Below are 14,795 nucleotides of genomic sequence, written 5' to 3' on the forward strand. Positions count from 1 at the left end.
CCCCCCCCCCCCAGCCTATGTCTTACAAAAATTCTTGTGATTGGCTGTAGGATCCACCAGGATAAACCAAAGTGACCTTTTCTCAAGATTCTTAATTATATCTCCAAAGACACATTTTCCAAATAAGGTCACATTTACAGGTTCAAAAGATTTAGATGTAGACATATTTTTTTTTTTTTTTGGAGAGATTTTCACTGTAGGGCGCGTGCGCTCGTCAGACAGACAGAGAGAGACATAGAGACAGAAAGCGAGAAATCACCCCCCAGGGGGGATGGTCACGCCGCAATCCCTTCTCCTCCATTCTCCTCTCGGGATCTTGGGCACGCACGCACACGCGCCCAGCGTGAGTTTTAAGCCACCGGGTCCAGGACACGAACCGCGGTCGACTACGTGGGAGTCCAGCGACATAGCCATTACGCTAACTGCTGGTTCCCGATGTAGACATATTTTTGAAGCTCATTCTAAAATAAATAGATATATCTGGGATAACCAAGTCTCTCTTGAGGAAGATGAAAAAACTGCAGAGGCTTCATTCTGATATCAAGACTTACTGCGGCAATTACGATAGTGCATGGGGCACGTAAGGTAAAGGCATATCAAAGAGAACTCCCAGAACATACCCACACATAGTTTACGACAAGATTGCCTAGCAATTCAACAGGAAATTAATTTTAACTGAACAAAACTTGATTAATTTGATATGTGCATTAAAGAAAAGGAGTAAGAACATCTTGACTTGGATCTATATACAAAAACTTTAATTTGACCTGTGGCTTAGGTAAGAGACTGGAAGCAGAGATGAACAGTTATTCACTGCATGAGATTTATTAATAAAGTATTCTTCAGGGAAAAAAAATAAGACAGGTACTGAGGAAAAAAATAAGGAATATGAAAAGCTGAATAAGAATATGCCCTCAGATATAGCCTAGCCTTAACTTGGTCCACAGATGACGGCTGTGAAGCAGAGTTTATAGCCCCGGTAGCGCTCTTCAGTCAAGGAGCACTGGAAGGCAGACTGAGACATCTGGCATTGGCGATTGCCATGGTGAGAGGGCAAGGATCAGCTTCTAGGGACTCTGAGCCATTAGCAGCTCACGAAACAGCTTGAGATGAATGGACACACCGAGCTAAAAAAGGAGGATCTGGTAAGATCACCACAGTGTTTACTACCGGACAGAGCATCAAAGTAAAAGAGTAGGAGCCTGACAGTGGCAGCCTGGCACCACAGACACCACATCACACAAGGCTTCGGAGGAGAGTCTGCCGGTATACAGCTGTGCATCCCAAATGGTTTTCTGGTGTAAGTTCGGGCAAGTTACTTGTTTCTGTCACTAACAGGTCTCCTGTCTGTTCAGTGAGGATAATACTCCTGCGCTATTGATCCTTCATTTGCCACTCGCCCCTTCCCCAATCCAAGTCCTTCTCCCCACTTCCTTGTACAGTGCTATGATCCAGGAGGCTGATCCTATGAACTGCCTTGCAGGCTTCCCTGCCCACAAGCTTGCAGGGATACTCAGCCAATGGAGGTCAGCAGGGTAGAGGTAAGGAGGACGGCAAGTTCAGGCATTTCTTTCCATTCCTTCCCGCCTTCCCCATACCAGCCCCCATCTCTGTTAGCAGGCCTTTCACTAAAGCCTTTCCCTATCAGCCAACTGGGAAGGAAGCCGTTTCCTATTGGAAAACTAATTCATGTAAATATGTAAAACTAGGATTCTTGTGAGATGTATATGAGAAAATTTTATATAAAGTGCTAAATACAGGACTTAGCACATAGTGAATACTTAATAAGTCTTCATTTTAAATGGACTGCTTCATTTTATAAGTTTAACAAACAGACTGCAAGCATTTTGAGCCTGGAAAGACCACTTCTATTATAAAAATATTGCCATTGTGTCATATTATGATGGCATTATGATATCTGGTTCCTCTAATTCTCTTTATCCTAATCCCATACTCTCACACGAAGTGCCTTTCTGGTTTTCACTGTTTCTCATTTAGGTCCACTAGTAGACAATATCCCAAGAGCAGCTCTATTACGACCACCCCATTCTCTGCCGTGTTTCTCATTTCGGATGAACAAACTAGCATTCTGATTCTAATTTGACCCTCAAGCTAACCTGATGAATGGAAAAGAAAACACTGACCATGTTGGTTCAAGTATTTTGTTCTCTTTGATATTATCCATTCCCATTTTAAATTAATAAATTATTGTTTGATTTTTATGCATACATCTCATGAACTTGGCTATTTCTATTCAATAATGCAATAATTATTATTTATTACTGTTCTTGCATGGTTCAATGACCTACAGATACATCAGTACAGAAAAAAAAAGACTAGTTCCTGTTCACATGAATCCTATATTCTGAGGATGGAAACAGTCAACAAATGCTCAAAAGAAAAAAAAAATCAAATGATAATAAAAACTATGTAGAAAATTAAATAAGGTATGGTGACATGATGGAGAGTGACTAGGTGGCTAGGAAAGGTGTCACTGGAAAAGTTATAACTGATCTTTAGATGTCAAGAAAAAGGCAGGCATGATAAGATCAGAATAAAGAACATTTCAAGCAAAGGGAATGAGTTAGACATTTTAAAAGTTAGAATTGTGTTAATGTGTTCAAGGAACAGAAAGAATGCTAGTGGCCTAGGGAGTAATGGAAAAGACTGTATGACATGAGGTAAGAGAGATACGTAGCTAGCGACGAGTTCATCTAGGGCTGGGTTGTGAGAGGCAAGAATTTGTGTATATATATGTCATTGACTACCAGATCAAGGAACTGTAGGAAGCTATATGCACCAAAATGGCTGACATGACCTTCATACAAGGACCTTCAAGTATCCTTGTTCCGGGAGTAGACAATTCACCCTGAGACTTCCTCATTCAGGCAAGTCCTCAGTCAGGTCCGCGACAATTCCCGCCCCCTTTTCCTACCCTGTGTATATAAGAACGTTCTCTGGCCCTCAATAAACGAGCGACTGCACACCATCTTGGGCTGTGACACTGTGTCGCTCCCGTGTTGTGACGCTGCGTGGGTTCCAGACCTCCGCTCTCTCACTCAGGCACCCTGCTCGATTGTCCCACAGGCCGGGACAAGGAACTGAAGGTAATATAAGATAATGCATTGGAGAGAACACTGTGAAAGTGATGGAAGGGTAGAAGAGGAAAAAGTGGGAGTCAATTTAGTAAATATTCAGAGATGAAATTAATAAATAATAAATAAATTCATGAAATTATGTGGTACGGTTTGAGTTTCCAGAGAGGGCTAAACATTGGGTCTCAGGAAAGTCATGATGCATTTTGCATAAAATATGTTTACAGAAATGTATATATAGTATGTTTATAATAAATGTATATATTGATATGTTTATAATATGTTTATAGAAATATATATTGATATACGTTAATGCACATAGTTAACAGAGGAAAGATGACTGAATTTTTCCCTTTATATTCTGAATGTCTTTTTCTGTAACTAAACATTTGCGAGAAATCATCTCATCTCATGCTTATGCAGGCCACTAGTACATTGCCCTGATCCATTCTGTTAATAATAGTAGAAAACACCTGATCCTGAGTAATTTGCAAAAATAGAGGTTTATTGAGTTCATGGTTTGAAGGCCTACAGTCCAGGCTGCATCTGGTGAGGGTCTTCTTGCTGTGGATAACATGGCAGAGGGCAGGAGCTTGTGCAGAGCAAAGCATGTCTGTCTCATTCCTTTTCCTTATAAATCCACAGGATCAATTATGGAGCCTAACCTAATGCCAAATCACTTCCTAAAAGCCATCTTTCGACACCATAATCAGTTTATGGCTCCTCTTAATTCCTTCAGAATACACCCCAATTCCAGCTCATTAATTTTTGGATGACACATTCAAACAATTACACCCATGTACATATCTTTGTCATTGATGATGATGGTGCAGCTGTTTATTATGCAGACTAAATCTTAATGATTCCCAAAACAGGTTTTTAAATCTTCTCTTTTGGTGCAAAAGAGAGAACGATGATAAAATGATTATTTTGAGTTAGATAGAACAGGAAAACTTACAGGATTTACCTGAATTTTCAGCTTTCTTGGATTACTAGATGTGATCATGTTTTTCAAATTGAGAAACTTTGCTTTTTTTTCCTCCCAAGTGAAGCAGAAAATCAGTTATCTGCTCTAATGCCTGAAACAGCTGATTAGTCCAAGTTCTCCTTGGAATCCTGTTTTACTCACTGACACATAAGCTAATGCTGTTGGTGAATGTGAGGTGACAATTTCACAGATGTCATTTTTTAAAGATTTACATTAGAAGTATAATTTTAAAAAATCTTCAGTGCAGACGAATGAGAAAACTCTCATTTCTTAAGTCAGCACTCAAAGACAAGGGCAAAAAAATGGAGCAGCCTATGGAGTATTGCTGTATGCTAGGCCGTGTGTATACTGTAATAGGTATTACATTTACTAGGCTCCATAAAAGTGTGTGTAAACATGGCGGCATGATTCAAAGACCTGAGTGTTAAACATTCCTCTGCTATTAATCTGTTTCCTCAAGCTATTCCCTGATATTGCTATAACTTAGTGATTTCTTTAGAAAGGCATTTTTTCTTTTTAAAAACTTATTTGTTTGATTTTATCATTATCATTATTCTTTTCATAATTAGGTATAGGGCATGTATGCTCCCCAGAAAGAGACAGACAAAGAAGGGAAAATGAAAAAACAAGCCACCCAGTTCTGGCACTCAAACTGTGCCCAGCCACATGACAAGCCACCAGTTCTGGGACTCAAACTGTGCCCAGCCACATAGGAGTCCAACGCCCCAACCACCATACCACCCGCTGGCCCCAAAAAAGCATTTGTCTCAATCAACCCACAACTACCTTCTCAAATGGTTACAATGTAGCTAAGCAACATTCAACTACTTCCTATTTTGATGTGAATCTTCAAATGATGTTGAGACAGAGACTGTCTCCTCCTCTGAAAGTCAAATGAAGGAAGGGGATTCTATCTATTCTCTGCCAGTTAAAAGGAAGAAATGTGGCTAAGTTTCTTAATCAGACCATTGAATCTTAAAATAATTGTATCAGTACGGGAACATCCAGATATTATTTATTGGGCAGTGGAAGAATCAGAAGCAACAAGGCATCTATACTCCAGTAGAGAGACTGGCCAATGTTTTTGCTGCCTAGCCCCAACTGTTCCTAATATAATTTTTATAATATGTTCGTTTTTCTTTACTTCCCATAAGAAGCACTGGTTTCTGCCATTCGTGAGCAAGAAAGTTAACATGGAAACAAAACATTTATGTTATTCAACTCAGAACTGAAGTTTAAAGAACTAATCATTTAAATGAAAAGTTATAAACAATCTATAAAGCACTTAATATCCAAACATTTTAGATGACTTTCAACTATTTGTATTTGTACTTAATATTATCAAGCAATTTATTTTGTCAAATATTTTCACATAATCAATATAAACCTGTGGGCTACTAAGGACTGCAGAGCTGAGCACATGTGATATACAGAGCTTATTATTTTTAAAGAAAATTAAAAAACAATAGAACTTTCATCATTCGGACACAAAATTCTCATTTCCTAAATTCATGTTGTTCCACTTAGTACACTGTGACTTTGCAAAAATGACTTATCTCTCACCTTAATATGCCTATGTTTAAAGGAGAAGTATTAATCATTTAATATTGGACATGTCAATACTTGTTACGGATATTAAACATATTCTGAAAATCTAGCAAAGTATAGAATACAGAAAACCACTAAAAGTGGTGGTGATAGAGATAATTTTCTATTGTGGTTGACTTATTTCTCCTTTTATTGTACCAACAGTGGACTCACCTGGCTTTGAAATTAACAGCAGAACATAAATTCTTTATAGTTCATCCCTCTAAAACTCTATGCTTTGATTTGCTTTTTTTAACCACAAAAGAAACTCTTCATTTATTTATGTTTATAATCCCCCAAAGAATCAGTTCCCTCCCTCTTTCACCTAAATGCATCCCCCCTCCCCCCATAACCTTCAAAAAATACTGATTTGTTCCTGGGCTGAAATGAGTATTCATTTTCTTCCGTGGCCACCTCCCACCCTGCCCTCTTTCTCCCATTGCCTATGTATCTACTGGCTCTGTAAACTTGATCACCTTTTGCCTTCCTCTCCAAAGGCAGTTTCCCAAAGACGCATTTCTGGTCATAATATATGGGTTCCATCTTTAAAATCACATTTTGATTACATATCCAGCCAGCTCTCCAGCTCTTATTTGTGTAGTAATACTCCATAGCTTCCTAGCCCTATTTCAGTTCTATCCCATGGCCACTCCACACCTTACCAAGAGCAACTCGTCAGTAGAGATGAGCTTCTAAGCTCTTACCTGCTCCCTGAATTCACTGTGGGCCTCAGTTCTGTTGTTAGTTGAGGGTATAGATGTTGACCAAAGACAAACATCTGATGATTCTGAAGCTGAAAAGGAAGGAGAAACCAAATTCAGAAAGTTGCACATTTCATTCCTGAATTTTACCTAATATAAAGAATTCATTCATTTCTTCTGCCAAGAGTTGACTCTACCCATCACAGTATTAAAATTTTCCAAAAATGTAGCCAGTTTTGTGGCCCAGCCTTAATGCGCTGCTCAAGAGCAGCTGGATTCCACATGGCCACCATAGTTCAAATTCCCTGAAACACACCAGACATGCACACAAGTGCCCAGGATCTGATGGGCTGGAAGAAAGAGAGCTAAGCCTTATGGAGGGTGCTCTTCTCTCTCTCCCTCTCTCTCTCTCTCTCTCTCTCTCTCTCTCTCTCTCTCACACACACACACACACACACACACATGCATTCTATTGTTCATAAACAAATAAATAATATTTTCCAAAGAATCCCCTTGTTTACACAGAGTATTACACATAAAAGTTAACTATTTTTGCTCTCTCATTTTCCTCCTGGAATATAATTAGATATCAAATTCTGTTAATTCTTCACAATCTTTTTTCTAATTCATTGTTGTCATAAATTTCTTTCATTTAGCTCTATCATGATTTAAAATAAAAACTTCTACAATAAAGATAAATAGCAAAATACAAATTATCTTTATTACCTCTGATGTTGATCACAGCCCACCATATATAATTAAATAAGTATACATAAAATAACACAAAACAAAAAGTTATACATATATATTTATCTTACCACATTCTGAAAGACATTAGAGGAACTGTATTCACATATGGCTGATAGGTCACCAAGGGCAGTGTGAGAGAAAGTGGAATTTAAGCCCAGAATATGGTATTGCAATAACTCCTGTATTTCGTTTCTCTTCTCTCCAAAATACCTCCCAATATGCAATCTGATTAATCTTTGCAAAATATTACTTCAATTTTGCAAAGTAAGTTAATAGGCCAGTTTTATATACCCTACAAGCCAAGTAAGGGATTTTTCATTGGAACAATACAATTATTGTAAGAAATAGATATGAGATCATTATCTTGAGTTGAGTGCCTAGAAAACTAATGCTTTGGGTCCTACATTTGGATAATTGAGGTATTTATATCAACATATGTGTATTTATATCAACATATTTTTAAATGATTAAATGAAGAAATGGCTGCAATAATGTTAAATCTAGACTTTCAAATATGTAACCAATTTTGAACAAAACAATAAAATTTATGAGATTTATCTTCAGTGCCATGAATTTCTTTGTTTACTTCAAGTCTGTCCCTTCCTCAATTCGACCACCCCAAATCTTCATATTCGTATATAATCCTTTTTTTTTTTTTCAAAATCTATTTGTACGTGCTCTGGTCACACTGAGGAATCAATTACAAATACCAGCTCAAATGAAAGAACATCTTCCCAGTAGAACTTGTGTGTGAATATATATAAAACTCTTACTGGTATTATCTCGGTAGTCCTAGCAAAGTCCCTAGGTTTTATTCAGTGAACAAATGAAGGAATAAGAGAATAAATTAAATTTAAAAAAAAGAAACATGATTGAGTTGAAGGCATAAAAGAAAAACAAGTAAGGCAAACAGAAAAAAAAGAAAAAAGACAAACCAAAGGGAAAAAGAGAGGGAGAGTCCAGCATTGAAATTTTTATTATTACCCTTTGGATAAGGAATGTCATGGGGTAGGTACTGATGTTTTGAAATATCCAGTGAAACTGAATCACATACACGGCTCCCGATTGTGCTGACAGGTGAGTCACATTCAATAGCAGGTAATACACTTCCTTGTAAGAAAGCAATGAGAAGCCACATGTTTTCTAGTTATTTCATTTTATGTGTGAAGCATTCATATGTGAGACATTATGAAACAAATCACCACCCAAATTAGATGCCAGTATGATTAATGCTGATACACATAAGCATATATAACAATTGCATATCTATAAACATAATTGCGGGCAAATGATTGAATTTAATAAAGAACTAGACATTTTTGCAAGTTATATGTACTTATTAGAAGTCAATATGGTTCTGCAGGGAAATTTATTTAATTCCATCATTCAGAAAAAAAATTCTGAATGTAGAAGCATTTTTCTAAAACTGGGTGTATGGGATAATTTATAATAATATTGAGAACAAGTGATATATTTTAGCTCACAGTGCAGGTGACTAAATAACAAAGCCCACAATACAGTATGGAAAATTTTCCTCAGCTTTCTGACTTAAATTTCTCTAATGACTTGCCTAGATTGGAAAAGCTATCTTTTCTTAAAATCTTTCTACCTCATGTCTTATTCAGCATACATTCTGAGGACAGCTGAAGAAGCATATAATGAGTTACATTAATAACTGAAGAGGAAGAATGATGGGCTTCTTAAAGGTAGAGGAAGAGGAAAATCTGAGAATATGCAGATGTTTGTGTAGGACCAGGAGTGAATTGGTTATGAGCGTGACACACCCACGATCAGAGACGAAGCCACGAGGGACAGGACGCCTGTGAACTGACGCTCAGCACCAGAGTAACACCTGACCTGTTGGAAAGCCTCTGCCTTCCAGCCCTGCACGTGGAGAACAGTGGGAGGGAAATCACATTTACACTTCGTTTTTGCTGGTTTTTGTTTTTTAATCTTCAGGACAATTTTGGCCAATGGGAACTCCGTTTTCACTTGAAAGTATCAGGCAATCTAGAAGAAGCCAGTGCTTAATTACGTAAGATGGCAGAAAGGAAAATAAATTTAATCTTCTAAGGAAATGGGGTTGAGGGAGACATGAAAGTAACGATTTGATTTAAGCTTTCATAGTCAATGTTTTTAAAGTTTGTTTGTTGGTTTGTTTGTTTGTTTATTTATTTATTTCATGAGAGGAAGAGAAAGGAAGAGAGCGAGAGAAGGGCACCCCCAACAGGATCTTTATGGTACGACCCACCCCCAAGCTCAAACAGCCAGAATCACAGTACACACGTGCACCCAGCATGTAGACAGACCCCAGACAGGAGCCTGGCACCCTCCCTGGTGGGTCCATTTGCAGTACTACTATTCCACTGTCTGACTCCTATAGTCAATATTTAATAATAATATATGGGGCCAGCAGGTGGTGTGGAGAATAAGGGTGCTGGATTCCCACATGGCCAATCATGGTTCAAGTCCTGGACCTGGTGGCTTGCTTTCTCACTTTCCCTTTCTCTCTCTCTCTCTCTCTCTCTCCCTCTCCCTCTCCCTCTCTCCCTCCCTCCCTCCCTCGTCAAATAAAGAAAAAAAATAACAATAACAAATGGAAATAAATAAATAATTCTTTTTAAAAATAATATAATGATCCCTTGTTAAATGGCATTAAAAAATAGACTTTATAAAATTACTAAATAAGAATTTTTCAACAAGTAAACTTTGATAAGCCATGCTACAATCTATGCCTTTCACTATTCTGTTGTTAGTGTTTCTATTGCCTATATTTGTACCTTTAGATTCAACATGATCTGTCCTAATTTTACTTATCCTCCTTGAAATTATACCCCTTTTCAATGCTCTATTTTTCATAATCCAGGTATTTATTGGTTCAGTAAGATTTTATCTATGTCAAGGCAAAGATCTCTTCATGGTCATTTAAACTTAATATAACTACTAGACAGGAGGTAGATAACAGGTAACTATTTATTTAAACACTGTGAGTACAGCATGAAATTGCCACATCAGATTACTACATAGGCATCACCAAAATCTATTTTCAATGATACCTTTAGGCATTTTTACAGGGGTAAGGGATGGGGGAGATGTTATCTGATTGTGTGAGTGTCTATATATCCAAGAAATCACTATTGGGCGGGGTGGCGCCCGCCCTATGGCAAAAACCTATGGAGGCTGGAGGATTGCGGCACCGAGTCCAAGAAATCACTATTTTAAGTTTGTAGTGCAGTGTGAGGTATGTGTATTGTGTATGGCCTTACCTGAGTTAAATACCAATTACATCCACTACAAATGCAGAAGAGTACATTTGTAATAGAAAGCTCTACTTAATTTTGATTTGTGCTGGTTCATTAACAGGGATAAAATAATGCTCTGAGACCACATGAAAGAAGTAATTCAAGAGAAAATTAGAAAGAAAAGTATTATTGATGACTAGAGAACACATGAAAAAATATGACTCAACAGAGAAAGAGAACATACTAGGGTAACGAAACAGATCTGGAAGATCTAAGAAAATAATGGTGGGCTTTTGATGGAGCTTTACCTAACCTTATGAGGTAGTCTGTTCTTTACCTATCCTAGCACACAACATATGATCAACCTTAAGTTGCTCTTCCAAAGCATGCCTTGTCTTAAGCAACGATGACATTAGATATGTAATTATCACCTCACTATCTGTAACTCCACTTCTTTATCATAGCTTTATCACATACCCAGGTGTGTTATAACACTCTGGTTGAAATTTGATCATTCCGAATAATATAACAGAGCCATGAAAACTAGCAGCAAGGCAGACAGATCTGGCTACTTACCCAAGTGAAGATAGGCTATGGCAATGTAGTGACAGACAGGAAAACAGTCATAACAAAATGGACACTCCTCCTAAAGAGGGTGTCTGAAGTATGGTGTCTGTCTTGCCAAGATGCTCCAACAGACAGATCACTACCCACTTCTGCTATTCCACATGGGGCATGAATAGTAGGCAGATCTGAATATGTATTTGAATATATTTACATTTTTGGTAAGGCATTACAGTGAATAACTGGCTATGTATGTAGTGTGGCAGAACTGGATATAATTTCTGAAACATGTTGTAAAAATACTGTAAGCATAGACCGTTGGCAAGAGGTGTGGGCGCACATCTCAGTAAGCCTGTAAAAATGTTTCTGACAAAATCTTTCACGCCCTGGCATGATCAAGAGGTATTTAAAATGAGAAAAAAAATTACAAAATAAAATGAGTTTAGGTGTAGAGCTCCAACATAACCAGATTAAAAAATGCAAATACGAACAATAGAAATAACTACAGAAAAAAGTTGTTTAGTGAAGAAAACACTCAAAATTTTTTATGAAAATTAAAGTGATAAAAAACAGTTAATAAATGTTTTCACAGGTCTATAGACAAATATAACCAGGTCATGTAACAAATAAAATAAACAACACAGGAAAGAGCATGAATCTCATTAAATGCCATTGGAGAGGTGCAATTTAGACTTGAATGAAGTAACTCACGACTGAAATCCATCACTAAGAAAATCTGCAATGTCAAATTCTTTTAACAAGTTTTAATAAGGGAGGATACATTTTAGTCCAACAAATATTCATAAAACTGTACATGGGAATTTAGTGAAGATTATTTGTTTACAGATAAAAATATAAAGAACCAGAGTTGTGGAGCCGGTAAGTGGTGTGGTGGTTAAGGCACTAGACTCCCACATGGCTTAACCATGGTTGGAGTCCCAGACGTGGTCGCTTGCCTTCTCACTTTCTCTCTCTCTTCTTCTCTTTCTCTCTCTCTCTCCCCCACCCTCTCTCACACATGTGTCCTATGGCAAATTTTAAATAAGAATAAAAATAAATAAAATGAAATAAGTAATTCTTATAGAAAAAGAGCCAGAGTTATTCTCTCAAGGAAACAAACTGGACACCTTCTGGTGGATATGAAGTATCGATAATGCTTTTGTACTACAATATGGGCCACAGAAAGGGCACGTGAAGAGGTAAGAATAGGAGGCTTCAAGAATTTCAGAAAACATATGATTTTGAGATGGTCAATCAAAGATGAAATTTCCAATCCTACTAGAAATTATCCAAAAGCAATTTAAAAAGGAAACTCAAATGCCATTTTTGGTGAAATTAGGAGATAATGCCAAATCACAGTATATTTACTGTTATGGTTTGGATAACAGCTTCTTCAGTGTTTCATGTTTTGAAATATGGTCTTAGTGGGGGGTAATGGGATGTCTCCCAGAAACTCATGTGTTAGAACTGGATTAAATGGATTGAATTGTAAAGGTACTAGGTGAAAGTTTAATTCCTGTGTGGTGTCCTAGGGTACAGCCTTGGAATCAATTATGCCATTAGGATGGGGCCTCTATGCTTGAGTTCTGGTGGAGTTTATAAAGAAGGAAGGAGACCAGAAAATATAAGAGAGCATCACTCGGATACGACACTCTGCTGTGCGGAAAGCGTTGCCTTTCACTATCGTATGATGCTTTTGGACTTTCCAGCTATCACAACCGTGAGTCAAAATAAACCCTGTTCCCCTTAAATTCAGCCTCAGGTATTTCTGTGAGCAGTGCAATAATGGACTAAGGCAGCAAAACTTGGTAAAAAGCAAACAAAAACACAAAAATACTCCTTACTGGAAGCCAGATATGGCACTTCTCAGATACAGCTGGGATCTGAAGTGGCATATGTGAAGGCACAATAGTTTCATTTTTTCAAATGAACTGTGCATAGTGGCTGATGGTGCTTGACTGGACTCAGTATGACAAAGGAGGTAGAAGGCAGGGGAGAAAGAGGACTAGTGCAGAAAACCCCTGTTTGTAGATGCAGTCACAAAGGTAAGGGAATCTGCTACAAGGACAACTCACCATTTTCAAATAACTAGTAGTCTAAATAGACTCAAATAAGGGCCTACTACATACAGTAATTAAAAAATAAAGAAAGAGAAGTTCCAAGTTATAAGGTAGAAATAATACTATAAATGAGGCGATAATGAGCCAGCAATTGGCATAGTGGTGAAGGCACTGGACTCCCACATGGCTGATCACAGCTCAAGCTCTGGACCTTGTCACTTGAAAATCATGCTGGGTGCATGTACATGCATGTCCGAAATCCCAGAAGAGGAAGGGATTGCCACATAGCCATCTCGCTGAGAAAGGAGATTTCTCACTTTCTCTCTCACTGTCTCTGTCTCATTCTGGCGAGTGTACAAGCCCTATAACAAAAATCTAAATAAATAAATAAATAAATAAATAAATAAATAAATAAGACAATAAATAAAATGCAATAAATAGAAAAGACTTGAATGAAATAAACTTCACTGGAAAATAAGGTGATAAATCTTATTTTACATTATCAGGAGATAAGGTAAAATATCATAAGCTAGCAGGGCTCAAAGGAGTAGAACAGAAAAAACTTTTAACTATGACAGAATCAAAGGCCACATTAAAAGCAACATAATGTAATATAATCCTGTCTGAAAACAGTCATGAATATATGGATGGAAGTGATGAAAACAACCAAAACGCTACGTAAAAGAACCATTACTGGAAAAAAAACAGATTCGAAAGAAAATGTAAATATATATTACTGACAAAGGAGATCCAAAATTATTCTTCAGTTGATGCCCCTGAAGAAGAAAATCAAAATTCTGATAAATATAAAATACATAAAAATATAACTCAAAGATACTTTCTGAAAATGAAAATGCCCCCATGTCAGAGGAAAATGGACACAGGATAATCAAAACTCAGGCTTATGATGATAAAGTCATTATTCTTCAAAAGTTAAAAGTTTTTATAATGTTAAGAAGAAAAGAATAAGACATTCACCCATAAAGAAAAATAAAATAACCAGGTGAGCATCAGTTCTCCATAGTGATAGCTGATGCTGCAGGGCAGTGAAAGTAACCAACAGAACAAGATTAAAAATCAACAATAAAAAACTGTGAAGGGATCTTGGACTGGCCCAAGGAGTGGTGGTTAAGGTGGCTAGATCCCACATAGCCAACTCCACAGTTTGAGTTCTGGACCCAGCGACTTGAGACACATGCTGGCGGATATGTGTGTGTGTGTGTGCGCAAAGGAGGGCAAAATTAAGGAGAAGGAATTGCAGTATGGCTATGCCCCACCGAGGGGGTGCATTTCAACTGATTCCCCCCCCCATCTCAACAGCAGGCATATGCACCCTCTGACAAACTAAAATAAAATAAAATAAAAAAGACCAGTTGGTGGTGTGGAGGTTAAAGTACTGAATCCCACATGGCCAGCAGCATAGTTCAAGTCCTGGACCCGGTGGCTTAAAAATCACACTGGGTGCATGTGCATAAGTGCCCAAAATCCCAAGAGGAGACTGGAGGAGAAGGGACTGTGGAATAGCCATACCCTTGTGGGGAGAGGGGAAAGAAGGGGCGTGATTGCTCACTTTCTCTTCTTTCTCTTTCTTTCACAAGCACAAATGCTTGATAGCTAAATAAATAAATAAATAAATAAATAAATATATATATAAATATATGAGGGGACTTCAAAAAGTTCATTAAAATGGAACAAGATAAATATATGAGGGGACTTCAAAAAGGTCATTAAAATGGAACAAGTTATTTCAGGGTACAAGAGAAATGAGGATTTTCTACTGATAATTCAGCCTCCAGCAAACAAGCTAG

Source organism: Tupaia chinensis, unplaced genomic scaffold (assembly GCF_000334495.1).
Source record: "Tupaia chinensis unplaced genomic scaffold, TupChi_1.0 Scaffold000453_1, whole genome shotgun sequence".
Taxonomy (NCBI): Eukaryota; Metazoa; Chordata; class Mammalia; order Scandentia; family Tupaiidae; genus Tupaia; species Tupaia belangeri.